At 41.2% G+C, this 24076-nt stretch overlaps 1 protein-coding gene across 5 annotated transcripts in view; it reads left to right on the top strand.

Annotated features, from left to right (window-relative positions):
- METTL22 (methyltransferase like 22) overlaps window positions 1–24076 on the top strand; it is a 660197-nt gene that overhangs the window by 428714 nt on the left and 207407 nt on the right. For all 5 annotated transcript variants that reach the window (XM_046900661.1, XM_046900663.1, XM_046900659.1 and 2 more), the window contains one exon: window positions 23105–23286. The gene's annotated coding sequence lies outside the window, so the exon portion shown is untranslated. The remainder of the gene's footprint in view (window positions 1–23104; window positions 23287–24076) is intronic.

Genomic DNA, 24076 nt, shown 5'->3' with positions numbered 1-24076 from the left:
AGAATCTCATTTCTCAAATAGAAAGTTGTTTTATGGAATTAAAACAAAAACAGGATTTTGAAGCATTTCATTGTTGGAGCAGCAGTTCATTCTTGTGCCTATTTTTTATAATCATACATTTTTATTTCTGGGTTTCTCTCCCATGGGGCTTTCAGTGCTGCCATGGGGAATAACTACCCAGTTTCCTGCTTTCTGCCTTCACAGGAACTCGGTGGAGACTTGGTGTTGACTCTGTTCAGATCCTGAGCTAAAATCAAGACCATAAAGCAGGATGCTGTCCTATGCTAAGAACAACAGATATGTGACCGAATTTTTCAGATTGTTTTTCTTAGTCTGTTCTGAATTCTCAGTCTCGAGTCTAAACCTGGTTTCTAATTTTCAGTAGTCAAAAGATTTTGAGCCAGTTACATGTGTACATTGTTTATGTTGTCTTACCTTCTACTGTGTAAAAAGCAAGAGACTTCTGTCTGGAGACTTCTTATCTTAAGGCTCTTCAGCTGAGAGCTGGGATCGAGCTGGGAATGCTTTGGTAGTGCCATCTCCTGCTGGAGTTCATCTTTTTGTCATAAGTGAAATGGTTATGAAGTTATCAATTGTGCTGAAATTTTGCATCCGCAAAAGAAGTAGGACAAAGGGAATGCTGACAGTGTTTAACTGCCCTCTCTTGATAGAATATAATGCTGGGACCTGAAATTTGAGGTTGTAATCTTTCTAGAGCTGCAGTCTGCTTTGGAAGAAGTGGAAGAAATTGGAGGCTGTTAAAACTATGTGTTCTGAGTAGAGTTGTGCCTTTTGCTCTAACACTTCTCCTGCAGCTGAAATTTTAACCAGTAAGTTAATTCATTACACAGCTGTATCTAACTCCTGGGCTTTTTGGGTCTCCAAGCAAAAAGGTAGGGTGTTTCCCAGCTCCGTGATGACAGCGAGATATGTAACAACATTACTTGCATGACAATTAAGCAAGGGAAGCTTTTCATTTGGCAGTTCTGGAAAAAAATTCTAAAATCCTAATCATCATTGCAGATGGTTCTCATATGCCCATAATTCTGAAGATGAAGCATCATTTTTGCTTGATTTCTCACCAAACAAAGATGAAATGCTGTAAACTTAGAATCGCTGGCCAAATCACTTTGTCGTGTTTTGCTATGCACCAGCATGCCGGAGGAACCCCGTTGCTCAGAGACCAGGGTTCTGCCCAGAATGAAAATCTCCATTCTGTCTTTCAGGTACTCTTAGCACATTGCCTCTTCCTTAGAATGAGCCTATTCTTTATTTGCTAAGCATTACACTGGCATCTTGCAGCATTTATATACTGTATGAAGAGCCATCATTTCCATCTCTCTTCCAAAAATTCCTCTGTGAATTTGTACTCTGCCATTTCCTTTCCTTCCTTTGAGTAACAGAATCTGTGACATTGTTTCCAGTTGTGGTAGGAAATGAAAAGAAATTAAAGGCTTTTGCTTTCTGAGGGACCACCTGTGTGACTCTTACCCAAAGGCCAAAAGGAAAGAATCATCAGAGTCATCAGAAGATCAGAATTTCTTCTAAGCTCTGCCTTAAACCTGCAATTTCTTTCTAAAATTAGGCCAACTTCTTGAAATTTCATCCAGCCTCCTTCGATGCGAGACCACTCTGGCCCTCTCTTCAGTCTCTGTAAGACCTCTCCTCCCCAGCCAAGCCGTGACCCGCAGGCAGAGATGAAGCACCTCAGACCTGCATTGTCCCTCTGGCTCTCTGCTGCAGGGAGTAGAAGGCAGCGCGGCCGTTCAGGCTGCGGGCAACAGTAAGTGTGTGTGCAGGCTCTCACCGGCGAGGGGCTGAGCAGACACAGTAAGCTTTCTGCTCAAACGTAAGCTGCTTTATTTTTCTTCCCTCTGAAGAGACCCTTTTACTTTTTTGCATGAGCCAGTAGCTTGAGCAAAGATGAGTTTTCTTTCAGCATCTCAGCAGATTTAAGCATCACAATGCAAAGGCTGACAAAAGATGAGCTGGAGCAGAGAACAGTTCGGGCAACGTGAGTTTTAGGTGGCTGTTTGTGGAAATGCCCTATTCATTTAGAGCTGAATTCCAAAATCATGCCGGTTTTTACAATTTGAGAGACAGCAGCTTGTGCGTATGTGTGTAGAGGAGATTCCCAGCTCTCAAAGGCTGTTATTATGAGGCCAGACTTTCTTTGAATGCTGCCTGATGCCAGTGCAGATGAAATCAGCAGATTGTAGTGTAATGTGGTAACTGCTTACAGAAACTGGTGCGAACAGGGAGGCGGCAGCTAATCGGATTAAGGAAAAGTCTATCACAGCCGCAGCTGTCAGTGGATTTTAGCAGATTTTTTTATCGCTGTTTGTGTGGGAAAACACACGATAGAGGGAATCTAATGAAGGAGATTGAACTAATAAACAGAAGTGCTTTTTGATCTGATAGTTGCTCTTCTGAGTAAAGTACTCTGGAGAGGTTCAGGGAAAGTTTTGATGTAACTCTTATGTAGAAGAAATAACCTGGAGACATTTTAGGGAGGGAAAGGTGAAGTGATTGAAATGTTTCCTTCACATTTCAAAAAAGTTAACAGAAAAAGAAAAGATTATTTTAAAATCCCAAAGCTCTACTTCAGCGTCTCAAAAAAATCCTTGACACCAAGCATCCGTGTTGTTCCTGCCCCCTCTCACCCCACTAACATGCACACACATGCACACAGGCTTTTCTAGGACAAAGAAAATATGCATGTAGAAAAGACAGTGGCAAGTGAGAAGAGAAATGGAAATGACTGTTCCAACATACATGGTTATAATGCATGCTCTCTGCATCATGCTTCTTCCACCTATTCCATACAGCCTCTTTCAAATATGAGACTAAAAGTACTGACTGATGTTTTCCCTCATCTTGCCCAAGCACTGTCTTAGCTGAGGACTCAGCAAGCCCTTGGGACGTTCCTGTGAGAGGGTAAGAATTTTAAGGCTGTAGATATGGTGGCTGTCCTCCGATACCTTCACCCTTTCAAAGGTGCCTTGAACTTGGACCCGAACTGAACTGACAGCGCTTTGTGTGCAGATGTGTGGGGTCTGAGTTTTCAGGTACTGTGCTGCCATGTGCTTATATTCAGAGCTCTGTCCCTACTGACCTCAGGTCCCCCATAAAGGAAATATCTCTGGAGACCACCAGAGAAAATTGACTTCAAAATCTCTGCTTCATCTCACAGGAGCTCTGTGACAGGGACAGGAATTCCAAGTGAGAGTTGTGTTTTCATGGAGGCTGACCCACGCTTATTTTTCCCACTTCCTTGCAGGACTGCTTAGCTCAGGCTTAGCTCCACATGAAGATGAGCTTGTGTTCTCCCCATTGAGTGTCTTGGTATCTTTTTTAAAGCTGCAGTATAAGAACAGTTGGTGCTTTGCCCCAGTTTATGCCATAGGCACATAACCCACACATCTTACAAACAAAAAATGCCACGATCCTGCCTTGTGTCTTCATTTTAAACAAATTGTCATACTGTAGTTATGAATCAATGTAACCAGGGCAAGAATCGCAGCCTTAATTCAGGCAATATTCACAGTTTTGTTGCTTTAAGTTGTAGTTTTTCATACTGAGGCAAGTTTTTATTTTGTTCAGGTTTGTGTCTAAGTGCTGGTTGGACTGAGTGTGCTTTAGCCGTCCAATACTCTCTTCATCATATATTTATATCAGAACCAAGCAGTAACAAATTGAGGTTAGTTGAGGCAGAAAAGCAGTTTGGATTTGTTGGGTACTTACTGTGAATTAGGTGTTTTCTTCTAAAAGTCATGGCAGAATCCTTTAATCCAACATTTTTTCTTAATGCATGCAAAACAAACTGCTGTATCAGTGTGTTCAGTCCTGGAACTAATTGGAGGGAAGAGATTTATTCTGAGCTACTAGTGAATTAGAATGGAAGGGAAAAAAGACCTTGTTGAACATGTTGTTTTATTTAAAAAAAAAGTCAGCAAAACCAATAGTGAGGAAATGCAGTTTTCTAGAAGTTGCTGAATTCCTCAGTTGTTTTTCCTGGATGTAGTTTTAAAGAAAATAATTCTAAAAGTATCCTATCCTAAATATTAAGCATTTTAGCGGCATTGCAGGTTCTCATTTCGTGTCTCCTATGCTTTGATGACCGTCCTGGGAGAAATATGCACTCGGAGAAGTCTCTTAGGAACTAACGACACTGTTTCTTCATGCTGTAGAAAGCACAGAGATCTCTGCAGCCAGGGCAGTGCAGACTTTTAGGTATCTTTGGGATGGAAGGGTGAGAGCCACAGCCAGGGTGGTGCTCGTAGCATCAAAGAGCAACAAATGGCAAAGCAAAACATTGTGTTGTGATTTGAACTGGGACATGGAAGAATGCACAAGTTTTTTTTCTACTTTGATATCCCAGTGTTGTCAAGTGGTTTTGTCCCTTTGCTGTCATGTGGCAACCAGGTTAAGAAGAAGTCATTACACTCAGACTTCATTTTAATCCAGCTCCCGTACCAGGTGCAGAGCTGGGGGAGAATTTCAGACACAGTTGCATCAATTACCATCACCTTTCTTGTAGGATTTATTCTCAGGAGTCCAATTCTTTATGTTGAGAACCCTTTATGCTGCCGAAGTGACATAAAAATATCTTGGTGCAAGCCCTCCTTTTCAAAGATAATATCTCTTTGCTCAGTGAAAGAGTCCTCAGCCTTGATGAATCCTTCTGCCTGCCTGCTCTCTTTTTCCTTTGCATGCACATTCATCCTTTTAGACTTTTTCCTCTGTTACACCATTAAGAACAAGAGAATTGCGTATATGTCATGTAAAAAATGTATGAGAGTAAGCAACGATTCACAATATTTCATGTCTTTTTTATAATAAAGCAACTAGAAATGCATAACTGAAATGAATTTCCACACACTTGTTTGAAGAAGGAGAGTGTGGAGTGGGTAAATGCACAAAAGCAATCAAAGCAGGAAACATCATCTTTTTCTTTCAAATGCTTCAGCTCCATTGCAGTCCCATCCCAGCCCCACCTGCACAGTGCTCCAGCTTTGGCAGGTGTTTCACAAGGCCATGTTTTCCACAAGCAAGGCAGAGGCTGTGGAAAATAGTTCTGCAGATTTTCCTTTCAAAACAAAGGTTTTTTGCCTTCTGAATGTTAATTTCATTACATTAGCTGTGTATGAGGAGATGAGTTACTGAGATAAGAGCAATAAGTAGCATATATGAGGCACATAAGAAGCACTGGGTTGATTGAAGAAATGTTGATGTTCTGGATAGTAATTGGCTTGTCTTGAGTAAATTGATCCTGCTAATGTGAATGATCCATGGCAATAGCATTTTTAACCTAGGGAAGGAACTTGTAAAGCCAAATAGGTCTTCCAGGGGTGTTGGCAGCAAAGCAACATCATGCAACCTGTCCATGTAAACGCTAATGTAGACAGTAGCAGATCTATAAGTGCTGGCTTCCACTGGAACCTAGCAGTGCAATGCACGTATTCAGTGTGCATTCAGTACTCAGAAATGAATTTGTCGTGGTAAGCAGAGGTGAACAAGAACATTGTAACGAGAGGATGTGTTCAAAGTGTCGTGTGAGTGTTAAATGTTGTTCAGTTCATCCTGAAGTATAAGCCTCTTGAATGACATCAAAGTATCATACAATTAACATTTTGGACAATCTCAGCTCTTCTGAGAGAGTAAGGTTCCAGGTTTATGTGCTCTTCTATTTTACAGTATTACCCAGAAAGCCTAAGAGCCCAAGAAGCTTCACTGTCTAAGCAGTCTGGGAGACTGGAAATCATTGTGAGCACCAGCTACAGGCCTGTAAGACGCTGCTCTGTTTGGGTTTTTATATTGCCCGGCTAATTGATTGACTACTTGTTCAACATCAGGAGTCCCTGGCTCTCTGGAAACTAAGACATTCCTCTCCCAGGAGCCTGTAAGGTACTCAGTTCCAAAGCATTTTCTGCCATGAGATAGAGCAGCTGGCAGGAAAAAGCTTTCTTGACCTTGAGTGGGACTGCTGGGAGCTCAGCTGCTCACATGAACTGTCTCACTTTTGGAGAATCACTAAATAGTGATTTAACTTTTTAATCTTTCACAAGTGTTTTTGCAGCCACTTGTATTCTCCATTAAATATGCACGAAGTATTAGACAGGATTACCTGTGTACCTGGACAAATGATACTTTGCTTTGCTAACATCTCCTTCCTTTTCTCAGTTAAGTCAAAGGCAAAAATCCTGTTGCCTACAAGGAAAACAAGGTTGAACCTTTGGAGCTTCTCTAGGAATTTCCTTTAAATAATATTTTAAACAGCACTAACTTACCATGTTCCAGTCAATGCTCCAAATCACCACTGCCTTCCTCTTCCTTTGACATGCTCAGTGTTGCACCCTGCACTGCCCAGACTGTGCACACCATGTGCCGCTGAGCCAGCAGCAGAGCAGAAGTTGCCGGTGGTTGGGCAGCACTTGTGCACCGTGCAGTGGGATGCCCTGGAGCAGGGCAGGGAGTCAGACCCACTGCTGTCAGGCCAGACAAGAACCGCTGCAAAGGGCCCTGCACGTGGTGCAGCCCAGCACTAAGCCAGGGGCAGCTGGCCTTGAATACACAGAGCCTTTGGTGTTTCCCAAGACCAGAAAAAACACCTTTCATTCTGATCAGGGAAAATTTGCTCAGGAGTCTTTCTGTCTGTCTATATTCTGAGTTGCTCAAAGCCCTAAAAATCATAGTTCACACAAAGAAATTAGGGACAATTTTTTTTGACCTAATAATAGCACACACAAATACTGTCCCTCTATTAAGGATCAGCTGCATTTGTTTAAGACATTATAACCCCCTGCTGTGTGTTACAATCCCTATTAGCTATGCCTCTGTAACAGATTTACAGCCTGGATTAGTTTGAGCTCCTGAAGAAAAAAGTTTAAAATAAGGAGCCTGACTTTGCCCTGGAAGGGGCTGGGAGTGCTCATGCAGATGGTTGGCAGCAGCTTTAGAAATACCAGAGCTGCACAAGCATGCCTGTCTTTGCCTTATGTGACATAGATACGTAAGCTGTATTCTTGAAAGTGATTCAAGGGTTTTCAAGCCTAAGTCTCATTTTCTACTAAAGATCCAAATTGCTTTTCCATCTCTTCTCTCTCGATAAATAAATGATCAGCTCTGACTACCCATGCCAGAACAGATATCTGCACTCTACATGCGTTCCTCACTAAATATTTCAGGAGATATCCTAGAAGCTCTTTGTTATTAAGCAGTTTTGTCATTCTGTGAACCATCAGTTATCAAACAGCAGCTTAAAATAAACAATACCTCTTCTTCTGTGGTAAAAAATGTAGCTGTTGTTTTAACTCACTGTAGCTGCATTGCCACGCCATCTTTCTGAAGGTTAAATATAGCCAGTTCTGCCTAACTCTGTAAAAGGAAGTTGCTCTCCTTTCCTTCCGTAGCCTTTCCATGGCACTTTTGCATCTTCAGTTATATTAGAAAAAAAAAAACAAAAACAGAACAACTTGAAGTATATCAAATTGAATAATATCAAATTGAATAATATACCAGCCTATGACTGTCTGTCTCATTCCTTGACTTCTCTCCTCAGCTCTGGTCCAGACTTTGTGTTTTCGGCTCTGTTCCCGCAGGACCCTCAGCAGGGCTCACCTCTCCCCCCTCTCCATAACTCTGTCCCCTCCTCAGACTGTAGTGAACGCTGGAGGAGGAAAAGCCATTCAGCACTCCACAATCCTTCAGGGCACAACTCATTCAATCAGGATGGGACAGATTTATGGCTCCTGTACTTGGGTCCCAATTTCCTGCACTGACATTCTGATTTGTTTCAGTGACATTAGGGGCTTGCCAGGCTCGGTATTTGTTCACTCTCGAGGTACATGAAGGAGGGTGTTATGCTAACAGGCCCACAACTGTCCTGCAAAGGGGTGAGAAAGGGTTCTAATAAAAAGGACCTGAGTCTGAGACTTCCCTGATTGTTAAACACATTTTGTTGATGTGGTTTTCCAGTTCCTAGCAGAGCACCGATAATACAATGCTGGTAACACACTGCATTGTAAGGGGGCAGCATTAAACTAGAAGTAATACAAAAAGTCTGGCTTGCTTTCTAATATCCATCATGCTTGTCAGATGTGTGTAAAGTATATGCCATCTTGTGTTGACAAGCCCAAAAAGCAGTTGTGATTTTGAAAACAGAAATTACATCTACTGCCGGCTATTTGAAAGGCAAACAGCAGGAAAGACCACAGAAAGGTGTGATGCTGCCCAAGGTCCGTCTTTCCCATAGATTTCCTGGGAGAAACATGGTTATTAATAAACGAAACTTCAGAATGATGTTACTGCTCTGTAGGATACTGAGCAGTACTGAGCTCTGTACGGATAGCAAGAGAAGAGAACTCAGTATCCCAAGAATTTGCAAGTTAAGCAGTAATTATTGTGAGAAATCTTTCAGAAGTAAAATTTTGAAAATAACCTGAGTGTGAGACGACCTTTTGCCTTCCTCCATAGAAGCACTCGTTTGAGAGATTCGATCCCTGGAATTTTATTAGACTTGGAAAAGCAAAGCAAAAAAAAAAAAAAAAAAAAATTGGTTGAAAGACCGTCATCTACATGAGTGAATGTTAACTACTGAGACTCAATGCCAGAATCAGTAGATGTTAGCATGCATGCCATTGCTCTGCAACACAGATTCTGCTGTTACCCTGATACCCAAAACTGTGCCTAGCTGTGACTTTCTCGGCAAGGATGGTAGAATATTCGGATAATCAGTTTGTTATTTGCTCCCAGGTGTTGATAAACCCTGCTCTGGGCTTAGAAAGGACTGTTGCAGAGATCCTGATCTGACCTGAATAACCCTGGTGTAGAATCGGGATGAATTCTTATATCTGACTCAATTCCAGTACTCTGGTTGGACCAAATTTGCAAGTTGAAAGCAGGATTTACCTAAGTCAGTTCTCCATTTCCCAAAATTGAAACCAGTTTTTTTCTGCCTTTGCAATTCACCATCAGACTTACTCTTATTCTACATTCCCTTACTGGATGTGGGCTCAGAAGCAAATGCTGTGAAGAAGTTAAGGAAAGTGAATCAATTTAAATTTGTGTGAATTAGGCTTCATTGCTTTTATAGTACTTGTGTTTGTATTTGTTCAGTGGTTTCTCTTTGTTTTATATGTTAAGTGTAGGGAGATGCAAGTCATGCAATTCACATATTGTAATGTGCTTCTGCAAATAAGGAGGGTGGACCGAGCGGCAGCTGCAGTCCCCTTTTGTTAGCACAGAGGCATGAGAGGAGGTAGCAATGCAGTTCCCAGTGCAAGAAGCAGTATCTCAGTGTTGATTTCTTCCTCTGTGATGGGCTGTCTGTCCAGGGTAGCTATGGTTAGAACGGATCCTCTAGGTGATAGCCCACACACAAGTAAATCTTCATGTCAGGCAGTGTTTCTTGTGGGCTTTTTGGAGCAGAGGAACAGAAAATACCTCTTTCAGCTCTGCCAGCAAGGATCCTAACGGCTTTTTACTCCTTCCCCTGGATGATTTCCTATGGCACGTAAGACACTGTAGGTGCAATTAAAAGGGAGACTGGTTGTGATGAGAGGCCACAGTGCAGCCTGCCCAGTGCTGGACAGCAGCATGGATTTATGCTGGATTACAGTCACAAACAGGTTTGGTTTGCTGCTGCCAGCATGTTTCCTGCTGCTCTCCCAGCCTCCACTGCTGCCTTTGCTGTGCTGTTTCCTGGATCTTCTGCCTTCTCTTCAGATCCTGCATTCCAAAAGCTTCCTGAACCTAAATGTGCTGGGCTCTCCTCACAGAAAGAGCAGTCTTATCCCCTGCTCCAGGACAGGTACCAAGCCAGCATAAATGTTTTTCTAACTGCCCAGCTGCCCCGGTTTGCTCTGTTCGTAGCTCAGTGCATTTCACTGAGAAATGTCCTCTGCAGCATGCCTGATTCTGATTAGGATGGTGGAGGAAGGGGAGGAGGCGAGAGGCAAGGGGCAAAGTGGGCATGGGGGGGGGCGGGTTGTAGTGTTCCCACAATAGAAGTTTGTGGCAGACAGAGGTCAGGCTATAAAGACCTGTGGAGAGGAAGGTGTTGAACAGGCTGGGCAGTCTGCTCTACTCTGAAGACAGCTGTTGTCAGCAGACTGAGGTAAGGAAGACTTCTGTTCTGCCTGTGCCCACCCTTGCCTTGAGAGCACGTAGGGCCAGGCTTATGGACTGCCCAAGGCAAGCAGGTTAGTTGTGAGGACTGAGAACATGCTCACTTATGAGATGAAAGGATAAGCCTTTGAGTGTTAGTTAACATGGTTATTCACACTTGCATTTACCATTTGGTCATCCTGCCATGTGTAGCCAAGGGGCATTGCTTAATTCTGCATAGCGAAATTGTCCTGTTAAACAAATGCTTGATGTAGCCATAGTTGCTTTCTTAAAGTGAATACGGCACAGTTTTAATTATAATTTAAACCAAAGTCAGGTATCTTTTACAACAGAAGTTTCTTTTTGTGTTAAACAATGATGAAGAGATTAATGGAGCTCTGTAGGAAGACAATTTTTGATGGAGATGAAATGCTGTCTGTGTAATTTCAGATGATTGATTTTTGTTGATTAGGTACCCATCAAAGTGCAGTCAGCAATGCTCTGGGTATGATCATAACACAGTGAAGAAAGGGGCAGCTCATTATCTGAAGAGAATCAGCCTGCCATCCCACCACCCTCCCACCCCCACATTTTCTATTACTGCTGAAGCAATTTAGGCCTCACAAAACTGTGCTATTTGAAAATAGGCACAATATATATCTATATACCAGGCTGCTATGAGAGAGAGTCCTTGATATGCAAAATGAGGCATGCAAAGATTTCTTTTCATTTATTCTATTTATTTTTAAAACTTTTGAACAAGCATAAATAATCCTGTGAATATTCCCTACTTTCTGTAGAAGCAGTTTGATATAATCGGAAAAGCGGCCTTCAATTTGGCTATTCCCAGAACAGGAGTATGCTGCTAAATCATCTCTGTTATCAGTGGAGCTCTAAAAACAAGGCTATTGACCATGAGACGAATTTTGTCACAAGCTTGATGTAGGAGTCAGTTTTGACACAGTGTTCTCTTCTCAAGAAAAGCTCTATTGAGAGCTGATGTATAAAAGTTAAGCAGGAGATTTTAGATTGCATAAATGAGAGTGAGACATCTGACTTACCCAAGCTTCTACTGCACGCTAAGCAGCTCACTGTCCTTTTTGCCTTTGAAAAATCTTCCCTCAAACCACCATCTTGTAAAATGTGGTGGGAATATGAGAGTAGGACATTATGTCTGCACATGGATTTTGATTTTGATATTACAATGCAAAATCGACCAAAAACTCAAATGTTTTCACGTCACTCATCCTATGCCATTTGCACCCTTGCTTTTTTGTGTCCCATAAAATCAATGGATTCTAATTCAACTGACAATGTTTTGTTGACCTCAGAGAAATTTGCTGGAAGAAATCATAAAATGTCTCTTTATACTGGCAGGAAAGTTTTGCCATTCCTAGCAGCAAGGCCATCATGTGCTGAAGTGCCTTAAGGTCACCGGGATCTACCTTGGTGCAAGCTTTGAATCTGGTTTTGCCAGCTGCATTTTGGATTCATATTTTACAAGACTAACTCCTAACAAAAGTGAAAGCTTATGTCAACTCAGCACTACTGCTGTGGATTGGGGATTTTGAGAATTTATTACAGAAATGAGTTTGTGCGAATATTTATGCTTCATTAGTTACCCGCTGGTGTGGAACATAGTATGGGAACTTTGTACTTACTGATTTTCTCAAGTTAAACTGCCAAACTGTTCTTGACTGATATTCCCATATTAAGTGTGTGCAGCTTTTAACACTTGACTTAACAAGTGCCTTTAATTTCACTGAACATAAGTTATTGATCATGGTGCTTGTTGCCTGGAAGCTCCATTCCTGATTGTTAATTGAGCCATTGATTTTTTTAACGCTGTCATTAACCAAAGGGTGAGTGCCGTATTGCAAAGTGGTCTGCTCAGAGCAGGGAAGGGAGTGGCATAGCTGACCGAAAAATACCTTTGGAACACCGATCATAGCTGAAACCAGTCGTTGCCTTGAGAGAAGAGAGAACTGCACTTGATTTGGGTTTGATATAGCAAAAGGAAGGTTGACAGGAAAGTTCTGCAGATTTCAGGGATGCCAGATCAGACCAGATGTTTGGTACAAGTTCTGTGTGTTAGCGTGCTTATCATAGCACCAAATGCAGCCCAATAGGCCTTACTGTTAAATAGCTCATCTGTATAAACTGAGACTTAGCACCCGAAGGGCTCCCCGTTCAGACATGGCAGCTGGCTGGCCACTCTTCCACCCTACATAAGGAAGGAACTCTCCTCTGCCTGCAACTCGCTGCTCAGACCGTGCTGAGGACAGCGCAGTCACACTGATTTACACCAGCCAGGGCTTTATAGTCACTATTACCCCATTAACTGGGAGGTGTGTACTTGACAAGTGAAAAAGCCATCAGCAATACCAGGTCTGACCACAACATGGAAAGCAACGTTCCCATCTCAGATGTATAATCTGATGACAGCAAGGATAAGATTAAGAGTTAAGGTGAATAATGATGCCTTTGGTAGGATGGAGGCAAGTGTAATACATACACACATCATATTTATATGTGCAAGATGTTATGGATATGACCCCTAACTGAATTTTCTAATGTACAGTTTCTTATGTATGAAGGTATGCAGTAAGCAAGTACCAATTTAATTACAACTGCCTTGTTGGGAACTAGCATTATTATCCATGAGGTCTTCTCAAGTACTTACAGAGTGCAGAGAAAGTCACCTCTGCTCACTAAAAACCTTTTGCTTGTATTCTGTCATGTACGGTTTTTATGATATTTAAACGGAATAAAATAGACAAACAATGTCTCAAAGGCATATGATGGAATTTATTTTCCTCTTATCTTTTGGACATTGTTTTTATGAGCACATATCACGGTATTCAGAAGCAAACTGTTTCTTCTGAGCTGTCGTACAGATTTACATGGTGACTTTAAGTGGCATGAGAGTAGATGCAGTCTAGATAGTTTGAAAGGATTCATTATTGCTGTCCTTGTGGGATCATATCTAAAAGAAATAACCTATTAGAGTAGAGGCTACAGCAGAGGTGCTCATATTCATGAACGCCTGCAAAACACTATTGCAGTTTGACAACTGTGGTAAGGAAGTATTCATGAGTTTACAGTTCGAAAGGTTTGAGTTCTTTGTAGTTCTCCAAACAGTTTCCAGAAACTATTTTATGACAGTTTTAAAAAACTTCAAAGACTTACACTCTTGGGTATACCAGCTTTCTCTGGAAGACAGGAGTGTGGAGAGAGGTCTCGCAGAGGTAGTAATGATTCAGGTGGCATCAGCTCTCCTCATTTCCTGACCTTGTGTGGCTGACAGTTTTAGTGAGGATGGAAACAATGCTGATTTCTGAAGACTGTCAAGTGCGAGCAGTTTTCTGCTGAGTTGTAGGAGGCTGGAGATCTATAAACCTTTTTAAGTGCTAAGAGGAACGAGAGGGCATTGTTTTCACTGCAGCTGGTCTGTGAGTCAGAAAGAGAATAGTAACTATTGGGGGATGGACCTCTGCAACCAGGCTAAGCTTTATTTATTAACTAGTAAAATTTCTTAAAAGGAGAGTGAGCACACAAAAATTGCTGCTGTGGACAAATAAATATGAATGTAGAAAGTATTATAATAATACAGCATTAAATTATATTGCTAAGGCAACACAAGTTCTTCTACTTTGAAAAATGGGCATAAATGTGAATAGCATTTCAAGACTATCCAAAACTAAAATTGTTATTACTAGAAAGCAACACTCCACAAATAAATCATTGGCTGCAATTTTTCAAAGGATTTGTCTGACTTAGGCTATGATGTTTCTGTATTAACTCCTTGGACCTATTCCCAGCCCAACTGGCCAGAGATTTTATCGTTCTGTATGTATTTTTGGAAATAAAAAGTCAAATGTGAAACTAGTGGTGTACCCAGTTGGCCCTGGGTGGTCTGAAATTTTACCATAGGACTTTATTACCATTTAGTCCCTAGCATTTGCCTGTTATTTAGAAGTCTGTCAAACCAAACGTACTGAGACCTACTAGAGATGTGGTTACTTTCTTTATGCCTAAAAGGAAGTTCAGGAGGTGCAATTACTAATGAACATCTGGAGGGCCATCCTGTTTGAGCTTTACCTTATTTGCCAGCCACCTTTTGAAGCAGGAACTGGGAGAAAAGGGTATAGTGCACTCCTGTGGTACTTCATCTATGAGATACCATTTGCCTACCTCCATATTAAAATGTGTATTTCTGTCTTTTTTGCATGTGTGTCGAGCAAAGAGGCACAAGTAAGAATTTTCAGAGTAGCACTTCACAAAATAACAAATTTCATTTCCAAAATGCTTGTCACCTCCATGATGGTCATACAAAGATCTCCCATTTCTGGATATTTGGGGTCTATGGTCAGATGCGACAGTGGAAATAGTGCCAATTTTGTGATGGCTCCAACCAAATCCTGCCCCTTTGAAACAAGAGAGGAGAGAAGAAAGATGCTTACTTTGGGGCCCTCCACTCTTGTGCTGGCAGAGACAATACTTGGACTGTGACAGCGGAGAGAATGTCTTTATTTGGGTGACGCTTGCAGCTGGATGGCAATGCTTTAACCTACTGTCTTCCACCTAATAAGAATGCTGCACTGTGTTCAGAACAGCATCAAGTACATCAGCTCTTTCAGGGTTGAAATTCTTCATTAAGCTACAATATACAATTGTTTATGGTAATCCCATGGGACACCTTCAAGATTTTCACTTACAGAATAACTTTCCAAAATTCCAGGACCCAGGCCCTTTGTGAATTATGAATGTGTCCCCAAAGACTTGATAGGATTAGGTTGTAAGGGCTCTTTTAATACCATGTTAGTTTTTTTTCCCTATGAAATGTTGTGTTTATAAAATTTTCCTCTACTGCACATATGTATGCTTTCAGATCCTGGCTAGAGAAATCACTCAGTCTGTGGCATTCACAACTCCTTTGTCCCCTTCACTCTGTTGTGTTAAAAATAAAATAAAAACCACCCTGACTTTCCATCTGTTTGACTTCTGTCTATGCAACATTATTAACTGATCCTGAGGTCCAGTTCTGAGCAGTCCAGGGAAGGACACCGGTGCTTTGATTCTCTTATTTGACCTGTCCAGCTGGAGAAATAAGTTCCAAATACTGTCTGTAAAGTTAATATGAACAGCATACAGAATTTCATCCCACCAAAGGGATTTGTTTTTAAGCTTCTCTGAACTCCAGTATCTGGACGAAAGCTCTGGTGTTTAGAATTAATGATGTCTTGGGTTAGCTCACACAGCTTGCAGCGCTCTAGGTACTGCGGCTTGATGACTGTCACTGTTGGTTGGGTCAAGGATAGCTGCCACAGACATAATCGGCACGTTTCCTCATTTTATCAGGCTGGTGCAAGAGGCAGTCATTTTTCCAGGGGACAGAATTAATGGGTGAATGTGCTGTGGGGCTGGCACATGCTGCCTCCAGTTTAATAGCTGAATTAGAATCTTTTTAAAGCCTTGGCACCAAGAAATGTGATTTCCCGATGCTTAGGGCTAATGCTGTGGTAAGTGCTGGGAAATCTTGACTGATAGTGCTAAGAGTTAACAGAGACAAAAAATGAAGCACAATAAATCTCACATGAAGTGTCTGGCTATGTATGAATTACATATGTGCATATATGTACTGGTTTGAAAGGTTTGTTCACATGCAGAGAGATTAATTATACTTTAACCTGCACTTAATAGGATCATCAAATGTAGTATTTTTTCGCTCAGTGTTTCATCGTTGCTTCCAGTGGCCAAGCTTGGTTCGGGGGGAAGATTTATAGCCACTATGTGAGAAACTGTATCAAATAAATAATGGGGGCAAATTAAAAACATTGATTAACTATCATTCACTATCCTGTAATCTCTTAATGACAAAGGTCTAATTTAAGAAAGTTGAGAATCAGGATTAAATTCTTAGTTGCTATTATTATTACACGCGTTCATTAGATTCTGGAGGAATTCAGCAGAGATTAAAAAGGCACCTGTGAATTAAGACCAGCCATTAATGGGGAGAGTTGAAGGGGCTTATCCGCATTAATGGCATTTTTCTTATTCAGATAGACTAATTCATGGAAGCATTAGACTTTACAGGTTGTCTGTGTATTCATGGATTTTGTCTGTCTAGTTTATCGTCAGAAAATTTGTAGAGCACCTGGAAATATAATCATAGCCACTGTATTGCATTTACTAATCAGAGGAGCAGAAAGCTAATTAGAGGGTTTCGCAGGGCAGTTGGAAGGGATAAGATTCAGTCAGTTCTGCAGTCAGTCCAAAGAGATAAAATGGAAGGAGAATGGGAGAGGAAGGGACAAAAGCAATGTTTGCTTTAATTGGCCTGTGCATTAAGCTATTTATATTTAACTCTGTGAGTTTCAGACTCGCCTCAATGTGCCAAACCTAGGAGGGTGACTGACCCTTCTGAACCTGTGGAACTCACATATATGAACATCCACCTCTATTAGCTTACACAAGTGTTTGGGTAGGAACAGAGTTAGGCAATACCACACACAAGTGTTTTTTGCAGTTTCTTGCCTTCTTTCAGTGATGCGTATGCAGTATGTGAGTCAGGAGCACGAGGTCTGTGTTTGCCAGCTCCAGTCATGTGTTTGGCTCCAAGACACCACAGCCCACCACTATAGCAGCTTCACTGTTTGGAACTGTGGAATAGCAGTGGCATCTTCTGGGAAAATCCACCATATAAAAGTACCACCTGAGTACTTCCATCTGTGCAATGGTGACAATGGTAGGGCTTCTCCAGCCCTTCCCCAGTTGCTATGAGCTTGAGGTCAGCACCTTCCAGCTGAAAGTACTTGCTTCATTACGGCCTCAGTGCTACAGAGAAAGACGTGGGGTTGGTCATTTCCAGGTCATCATGGAGAAATCACTGTCTTAACATCATCCAATTGATGCCGGGATGAGCGTTGTCTAACACACAGGTAGCCTTGCAGAAGTGAATTAAAAATAATGCTGCCCTCTTGAATATTTGTTTCTATCTTTCCTAATAAGGCCCTCGCTTGTGATCTTCAGCTCCTCCTCTTTTGACATTTCTAAGCCAGTTTCCTGATGCTTCGTTTTCAGTAATTTCATTATTCCTGCAGTCTATCATTATGAGGAGTGCTGCCTACTTCACAGAAGCTCTTGCAGCCTAGCTGGAATCACTCGATGATTTGGATCATTAATATATTGCAAAATGACAATAAGAACTGAAGTGAGGGGGCAGGCAGACACAAAGCACTGATGAAGATGTATCTGCTCTGCTGTCAAAATTCCACTTATAAATATAGGAGCAACCATTGGATTTCTTTTAGCTAGAAGGTGAAGCTTTAACACACCTAAAGAGTATTGATTGTTAATGCTGTTGGTCTGTTTGGGAGTAGATTGAGAACACCTGAGTCTGCTTTGCTTCATGTTTTTGTTTCTGAATTTTAGCGTGAGCTCTTTTTAATCATTCTACTACCTAGGTGTTCTCCTCTTGCGAAGCTTTGTTCATTGTTACGTTGTACTGTAAAGCATTTCTTTTTCTAGGTCTTTTTTTTTTTTTTTTTTTTTTTTTTTTTTTTTTTTTTTTTTTTTTTTACCTTTGGCATCATTTTCTGAGCTCTGCTTCATCTTCTTTTTCTGGGGGGGGGGGGGTGCGGGGGGAAGTATTGCTTTTAATTGGATTTCATACTACCAATGATGTTTTTAAAAGGATGCAAGCCTAGGAACAGTGGTAGTTCATCTCCTCATCTGCGGCAGCAGCACTAATCTTGTACACGTTGGCATGCATGCAGGGCAATAAAAAGTGACATGAAGTAACATTTCAGTGAAGAATTGTATGCAGCAGAGCCAAATCCTGTCATTTAAGGCTTTCTGTGAGGTGTGATTTATTCTCATTTGCAAGCTTTGAGAGAGAGAATGTGTGAGTGTTGGGAATTATGCTTATACTTCTTCGGCTATGCTAGTGACTGCAGGTGTCTGCGCCTTCAGGTTCCCAACTTGGCATTCCAGAGAGCCTTGATTCTTGGCACATGCATAGTCAGCTTGTTTAGAAAAGCTGGACCCGAGTAGGAAGGATCTCAAGTGGAACACCATAAATCACTGGGTTTGAAGACGAGAGCTGTAAGTGACTGGCTTGGGTACCAGGCTCTGATCTAGCAAAAGAGCTTCTGAAAGTTCTGTACAGTTTTTAGTACACAGAAATCTTTTTTTTTTTTTTTTTTTTTTTCTCTCCTAGAATAGGAAGTGAAGGCTGATGGGACAAATCACTTCACTTTTCACATTATTAGTCTTCTGAAGGCATAGATCAATTGCCCAGAGTGGTTTCTTCCTTCTTAGAGGCAAATATATAATCTTATTAATGATAATGTTTTTTTGCCAACAGCATGATATTCTGTATTGTTCAGCTTAATAATCAGCATGAAACCTATTAACTGCCTAAGATATGGAGCTGGAAATCTGGGGTGAAATCTTTGCCACTTGGAAATATTAACTAACGTGTTTGCAGTACTGCAATCTCCCACAGTTAACATTCTGGCAATTACAGAGATACAAGTTTTGAAAGATAAGCTTTCTGTTTTGCACTGTACCCATGATTTACCCTGTAGTCAAAATCCAAAGTAAGCCTTTTTGGTAGTTCTAGAAGCTTGGAAGAGTTTAATCTAATTTAATTTATTTTGATTGTGAACGCTTGGGAACTTCCTGGTTCTGACTGAGCCTAGCAATGACTAAATCCTCAGAGCATCTCTTCTCAAGCAGTGCTGATTTGGGGGGCAGTAAATCAATTACCCAGCCAAGGATTTCACCTTCTTGTGTTTCAGAGTTTCTATATTTTGTGTTCCTTCACTGCCATTTCACTTCTGACTAACAAGAATGTTGAATTATCAGCAACTGTGAATGTCTCTGCTTAGAGTCAATTTTCCTTTCCTTGCACGTGCCTGTCTCAGTTGCTCAATTGTGTTGATGAAAGTTTGAAACTTCCCCTTCACGAGAGGTCAGTGAAGCTTGTAATTTGTCACTTCAAGACATCAGTTCCTATAGCAAATCTCTCATTAGATTTTCCCTGTGCATATCAGAGGTTGAGGTCGTATGGCCCCAGGTTGTCTTGTCTCCAAGGGGAGCGCTGGCACTGGAGTATTTGATTGCTTCACCACGGCTGTGAATTCGAAGAAGTCAATCTCTTCTGGTTTGCACTCCCTCTAGAGCATATTGCCTCCTCTGCACAATTTAACAGTGATTGGCTGTTTAAATAGCTTCTGAATAAGTTTGTTCTTAAACACGTTTCCCCTAGTTCACCTCCATGTAATGTGGAGTCTGTGCTCTGAGTAGCTTACTGGTTTTCCGTGGCGCTTCTCATGTCCTCTGCTCCTTCTAATCTTTTTTGAAATGTCGCAGTAAATAGTTAGGGAAAGTCATTTACACTTATGCTGCTGTGAAAAGGAATTGATGCTTATCATTGCGCCTGGAAGTCCACTTGCAACTTCCCTGTTAAAACCATTTGCTATCTGCCAAGACACAAATCTCTCTGTAATTACTTTCTCAAGTTGTTCTGGTAGGAAGACTACCTTCAATCACTCCATGACACATTTCCTCCTCATTCTTCCAGTAGACTTCAGCTTGCTGAAGCCTCTTACTTTGGATCCCTTTTCTCTGCAGAAATTCAGTAGAAAAGATGACTTTGCATGCCCTTTTGATTTTTCTGTTGTGTGGTGTACGGGAACTGTTGAGTCATGGCCTGAACCACTGACTGAGCACCTGAGGAAAGGACCCGGTCAGCCCTGGGAGCACAGGTGAAGGCAATTCGGCTGTGTGGCCAGAAGGGGTGGAGCCTGGCTGCACCTCTCTTAGACCTCATTTAAGGGCTGACCCCCCTGGGCAAGGGTCTCTATCTGGGGATCCCTTCTTTCCCCTGTGAACCTGGAATCTTCTGATACAGGTGAGCAATCTTCTTCCTTTCCTTTATGGCGCCTTTCTGTTATGCTGGTGCTTCTACCATCACACCTTTGTTGTACCACCTTTCCCATCCTATTGATCTGTCCAAATGCTACAGGTGGTTGTTTCAATGTAAGTTTGGATAACTTCAGATGCCAAACATCCTCCTTAGTAAGCGGTCCCTCTGCAGCTTCAGTTGTTTTTCTGCGTAGACTTAAGAACTGTGGCTTTCAGTGGAAGACCATGGCCATCACAATTTTCCACTCACTTTTAATTTCTTTAGCTGAAATTGATGAGATTTGTGAAATCACCCCACTCTTTTCTTTCTTTTGTAACTTGTTTCTCTTGCTCAGGGTGCTGAGGCTTAGGAACATAAGGGGTGCATGTGCGTGCCCTGGAGGGGGAAACAGAGACGGGGGTGAAAAGCCTTGTGCCATAGGTGCTGGGGTGAGAGAAGCAAAACTCATCATCAGACACAAACATTTTGGTGAGCACGGTGACTGTTGAGTGTAGGCAGCAGAAAAAAGGAACGGAGACAACAGGTGGAGGGCTGTGGTACCCCAGCATTCCATAGCTTGAAACAGGAGGAGGCTATCCAGAGCTTGCAGCTGGAGCTGGTTCAGCTCAGCCCTGCTGCACACTGGTGGGAGCCTCAGCTAGATCAGTGTACAGAGCTGGTGCTTTGTGCCTAGAGGTTAGAAAAGGACTCATCTAGAAGAGCTGGAGCTGCCAGTGATGCCGGTCTGGTTTCCGTAGGAGTGGGATGGCAGCATTGGGCAAATGTAACACTTGCTGTAGCAAGAGTATGAAGAGATTTATTCTGTGCAGATTTTACTGCCCCAGAAGCATGTAAGTGATGAGAGAACAAGTGTTTTCTGAGGGAAAGGATAATGTAATGATCAACATAAGATTTGGGGCCTACTGAGGCGCTGGGTGCTGATTGTCCTTATCTTTTTAATTGCAAAGTAAGGAATCAATTTCTATCCATTAATTTTTCATGATCTGGTCACAATGATTACGAGAAAGACTGTAAGCATTCTCTATGCTAATCCATATCTGTTCTAAACATATGCAGAGAGATAGTACTGGTCCTGCTGGCAGCTACTGTAGCTGTGCAGGTCAAGTGTCAAAGAGAGGGCAGCACTCTTTGGCCTAACAGGCTGAAGTTGAACTTCCAATACTTTTGTTTTCCTTTGAAAATCCTTTGCAAAACAAAGTATATTTATCTGAACGTGTTGCATAGTCTTTCTATCCTTATATTAAAAGAAACATAATTTAATAGTATTTAAAAAAAAAAAAAAAAACCTCAAGTAACATGACATTTGTCACTAAGCAGGGAGGCAAACTATTTGTGTTTCTAATAGGAGCCACTGGGAAAAGAGAGATTTGGGGAACAAATCAGCCAGGGGGAATAGGCTGATGAAAGCTGTAAGTTCTAAGAGGGTTTTATTTCCTTGCTGCTTTGTAGTTCCTCTGGGTGAGCGGGTAAGCCTGACAGTTCAAACTACTTTTTCCTCAATATCTCAAAATTCATTCAGCCTCCCATGTTTCTAATTATTTTTCCACCTGAGAATCAGCTATTTTGTTTCAGGCTTCAGCAAGGAAAAAAAGGTGCATCTTTATTACCAGGTCAAAGAAGGAAAAAAAAAGAAAAACTCCTTGCATCCTTGATAGCATGCAGCATTTTGTTTCAGTGTCCCTGTTTTAACTTGGGTGATTACAGTAAGCTGTTGGCACCTAGGAGGAAGGGAAAAGGAATTGAATCCTTTTCTTTGCCCTCTCGAATGAGTAAGCTCTCTTATTTAAAGCTCATTGATTTCTATAATGTTACAATATAATATGTTCAGGAGATTTTCATTGGCAATAGAATCCAGTAACTTGGTCTTGAGAACTGTGGAAACCATGAGCATTAATTGCAGTTCTTATTGTGAAAGCATAAGCTTTAAGTCTCTTAAGTAAGCAAACTGTTACGTTTTCCTTCTTTTTACACAGTGACTAGGAAGCAAATAACAAATTTTTGACCTACTCCCATTTTTGTTTTTCCTTTCCTTTGAGTCCTTGATGCCTTGAAGAGTGCACTCTAACAAAAGAAAGAATGAAGCAAAAATATGATATCCAGAACAACAGCTTGATGGTTCACTTGATCTGTGCAAACTCTGCTGTCATTAGGTGCATAAGGAATTTTAATGGAAAATGCACAGAATGGATACAAACTCAAAGAGCCATTATGAAATGTTTTGGATTTGTTGCTTAATAGCAGAGATGAGGGACTGCTGTTGAGGTAGTCTAAAGACAGGCCATCCTAACAGAAGGGATTTGCAAACAGTAACTTGAGAAATTATTTATAGGTATAATTTATAACCAACCTTCAGAAACTCAACCTTGTAATATTGAAATAGGATTATTCATAGAGCTAAAGCTGTCCAATAAGGTCAAGTCTGAAATATGGAGATAATATGCTCTTTAGTTTTGCTCAGACCCAGAACACCTTAAAATACAAGGTTATGCTGCTTCTGGCCAACCTTCTGAGGACCTGCCCCTTTCATTGCCTTTTTCCTAGAAGATCTTTCTAGTCTGGTGAAGAAATGGATGCTCCAAGAGCTAGGCGTGAGGGTACTTGGCGTTCTTTGCAGATGGTACACTTCAGGATTTTCACAGAGCCCTAAAAGACATCAATTCTCTGCAGATGGTAGTGAACGTGTGTGATTACTGGGTCATGAACCTTAAGAAAAGAGCTAGTAATTTTTTTTTAATGAGAAAATCTGTGGAAGCTGTGCCATTGTTCTATGAGGTGTATTTTTCTGATCTCTCATCCCTTTACCAATGAGAAACTTGAGGGGAAATTAACTGTATATCATGACACAAAAAACTTTGTCATAGATATCATGTCTACTTATTTTCCTTTCATCTATATTTTAAAAAGCCTATTCATATAATTTCAAATATATGTATATAACTCAGTCAAAATATTCACCTTAGATCTTAGTAGCAGATTTCATGTACTCTTCTGCTTCATTAGACTAGTTAAGCAGTTTTGCCAAATAACTGCATTAAGAAATTTCTTTTTCTTTTGCACTTTCAGAGGACAGACTGCCATTTTAAACTAAGTTATGCCGAAGATCTAACACCATAGTCCACAATATGAAGCTTCTGAAATGTGGAGGATGTGACAGCAGAAGATCTCTGATCCATCACCAAATTATTTGCTAAACTTCAACTTCAATCAACAGAAGCAAGCAAAATTCATAAGAAGTTCCTTTGTAGGTAAGATAATTAATTTATTAAATTCTTTTTATCATCTGAGAGCAAGAGAATCTGAGAAATCCATGGATGTAGGAGTAGTGCAGAGATGAAGTTCTGTCATTTCATCTGTACACTAAGGAAATTAGAATTTTTGCTAGTTTTAATGTGTGTGATTGAACCACTGCTTCTTATTACAGTAAGTGATTGTACTGTGATAGAGTATGTCAGAGCTGACAACTTCGTCTTGTACCTTGTCTAATTTTGTCCAGTATTTTGCTGTACTACTGCAGCAGAGGGCTTTCTTACTGAATGGGCTCCTTCATGCGTAGTTTAGCATCAAGTGAAAACAAGTCTCCTCTTCAGTGGATGTAGGAAAGAGTTGTCTGATCATCCTTAGAGGAGGCCAGGAGAGGGAATGATCTGGTCCCGGATGTTTCTGTGCTCAGGCAGTATTTAAATGAAATTAACAGTTTTAAAGCTAAACTGTTTCTGTTCCTTCTGTCCACAGGAGCTGGTTTGGGGAGATTATTCTTTACGATTCCACATAGTTAGGAAAATTAATATTTTTTTATGAGTACTCTTCAGCCTCCTTTCAGCAATGACAGTTCAAGCAAGAGTCATTTTGACAAAGGAGATGTTATTTGTTGTTAGTTTTTTACCTTTTCCTGAGCATGGCTGGCTGGAGTGGTAGGTCAAGATGGTTGGCCTTTCCTCAGGAACTTCCTTCTGTCAGATATTTAGTAACTAACTAATTAAAGGATGTTCTTGCTTTTTCAAGCAACTTCAAATGCCTAGATATAGCAGCCGCTGG

Source organism: Gallus gallus, chromosome 14 (assembly GCF_016699485.2).
Source record: "Gallus gallus isolate bGalGal1 chromosome 14, bGalGal1.mat.broiler.GRCg7b, whole genome shotgun sequence".
In the NCBI taxonomy this organism is placed as follows: Eukaryota; Metazoa; Chordata; class Aves; order Galliformes; family Phasianidae; genus Gallus; species Gallus gallus.
This window is presented reverse-complemented; position numbering and strand designations above follow the sequence as displayed.